We start from the raw sequence: 2675 nt of genomic DNA on the forward strand, positions 1-2675 counted from the left end.
GCCTTGCCTTGCCTTGCCTTGCCTTGCCTTGCCTTGCCTTGCCCTGCCCTTGCCCTTGCCCTTGCCTCACCTCACCTCACCTCACCTCACCCTGCCTTGCCTCACCTCACCTTTGTCTGTCATCCTTCCTCTATTTCTCTCTGAGTTAAAAACAAACAAAGAAAAAATACTAATCCTGAGCCTAAAGTAAAATTAAGATTACTTAGACTTTCCATTAAATAATTTCAGAGATTCTATTTCTGGTGGATTTTCCTTTTTACGCGAGAAAAACTTCTTGGAAAATTTCTGGACAGTTTGCACCTTCAGAAAAAATAAGCTCCCTGGAGCTTCTGAGTAAAGACTGGAATAGATTAAACAAATGGAGGCAAGAGTTATGCTTTTATTCAGTAGATTTTATGCAAATGGATCATATAAAATGGCACAAACAGGGAATCATATCTTTCACTGTCATATGAACGTCCTGTTGCTCCTCATTCCCATATCTGAGCAAATACACATGTACATCCCTTCTCCTTCCACGCACACATATCATTCTGCCTAATAAGCTAGAGGCAGGTATATAGTAGGCCTGTATGCCTTCTACCTTAGGAGAACAATAGTTATACTGTCAAAAAGAGAGTTAAGTTCCCTAAGCTATATGAGATTTCCTTCCTAGAGTCATGGAGTCTGTCTGCACATTTGTCACACTTTTCTGATTAGTTTTCCCCTCTGCACTTTCCCATCAGTCTCCAGCTACCAATGAGACTGAAGACAAAGTTGTTCAGGTTCTACTCTGCTGGTTCCACTAACATGTCTATACTTCATAACCTAAGAAACAGCAGTCTGTATCAATACATTTTACGACCAACCGTGACAGAAGTACAATATGTGAGAATACATTGGCTGACAACAGAATAACAGAAAATAGGATTTGAAAAGAAATCAAGAAATGATCTAATCGCCAGAAAGACAGAAGCAGACAACTTCTTGCTAAGCTTTAGAAGGTCACCTAACTTGTTCTAGACATCATTCAATGGCAGGGACCTCAAAACTTCCCCAGAGATTTTTTTGCTATTTAAATATTCTCTGTGCTATAATGCATTTCCAAATCCCTAATCACTTTGCAAATTAAACCTATCACTTCTTATTCTAACTAAAGTGAAAATGACAAGACAGTTCATCATTATAATCTTGGAAACTAACCTACCATGTATTTGAAGTTTGCTGTCATGACTTCTTTACTCAACTAGATAACTCAGCTCCTTTAGATTTTCTTCAGAAATCATATTGTTTAGATCTCTGATCATTCTTGTTACTGATTAACTGAATCTTGTGTTAGAGTCCTCTCACGACATCCTTATCAAACTCAAATAAAAAGATTGTTACATGACTTAAAATGCAGGTATTTGTACTTACCAGCATGATATTGAGATTTTAGATGCACTCCACAATTCCTACATCTCCCAGATCTTTAGCCAGATGCTCTTCATTCTCTGTGCAGATGATTGTTCCTATCTAGTGTAAAACTTCATGTTTATCTTTACTGAATCACATCCATTTTCCCAGGCTACTCTTCCAATTTGTCAGAATTGTTTCAGATTCTAACCTTGTACTTCACTGTGCCTGCAGCTGTTCCCAACATGAAATGATTAACAAGTAAACAGCCTGTATTCTCTACTCCAATATCAAAGGTCATTATGTTAAAGTACTGAATCACACCAGTCTCAGAATAGACAAATTCCTACTTGCTTTTGTTGTACCATTGACAAAAATACCTAAAGAGTTCTTCCAACAAGATAAATGGAGAGTTAACAGTTGCCTTCTGTAACAGATGGTTGTCCCAGATATTCCTGAGAAGCCTCGCTTTCCTGACCTTCCAGACTGGATGAAACTGTAATAAAGCTTCCAGAAAGTATTTCTTTTCACACCCCACATGTCCATTAAATCACTGAATTTTTCAATCTATGGGTCCTCCCCAGCATTTATTCTAATTAGTGGTTTGGTTTGAAGATGGGAGTACAAATTCATAAATAACTGTTGATCACAGCAGGAGGTTATTTATTTATAAGTGTACTAAAAACAATAGCAGAAAAGAAGTTCTGAAGAACTTAGATGATCTCTTTTAACCTTCATGTTTAATATTTTCTGCCAGTATACTGCACATTTTGTCCCATTTTTTATCCATCTCTCCTCCTGATAGCGTAACTGTTCCCTTATGCTTGGAAAGTACAAATCCTCAGATGGGTGCTAGTAGAATATAATAATTAAAAATAATGTTAAAGTAAAGCTAAATGACAGATATGTATGGTTATTTCTGCCTGACATTTCAACGGATTTTAATATTTGATAAATATACCTAGTCCAATTCTTCATTGAGACAGTAACTTTCTTCATGTTCTATTTCACATGTTATTTGTACAAAGAAAGAAAGACAGAGAGTTCTGTCATCTAGAAAAGTAAAAAAATTAAAGATATCCACCACTGGAATTGAATTTCCTTTGTTGTCTTGTTTTTGATCAATTGTGTCATGAGCATGTCAGATTAAAAAAAAGCAGAATATTTCAGGCTTAGGTTTGTTTGGTTTTTGGTTTTCGTTTTTGTCAGGAGTCATTCCTTTAAAATATTTTTGTTTTGAGTTTGTTTCCATTTCACATATATATTCAAAAATAAAATCATAAATAACACTTCGTATCATA

General features: G+C 35.9%; 1 long non-coding RNA gene across 1 annotated transcript in view; it reads right to left on the reverse strand.

The window, feature by feature from the left end:
- Positions 1 to 1607, reverse strand: part of LOC104910063 — a 13006-nt gene extending 11399 nt beyond the window's left edge. Inside the window, exon 1 of the long non-coding RNA XR_792757.3 lies at positions 1396 to 1607. This is a non-coding gene — a long non-coding RNA (uncharacterized LOC104910063). The remainder of the gene's footprint in view (positions 1 to 1395) is intronic.
- Between the last annotated feature and the right edge of the window lie 1068 nt (positions 1608 to 2675).

Source organism: Meleagris gallopavo, chromosome 1 (assembly GCF_000146605.3).
Source record: "Meleagris gallopavo isolate NT-WF06-2002-E0010 breed Aviagen turkey brand Nicholas breeding stock chromosome 1, Turkey_5.1, whole genome shotgun sequence".
NCBI lineage: Eukaryota > Metazoa > Chordata > Aves > Galliformes > Phasianidae > Meleagris > Meleagris gallopavo.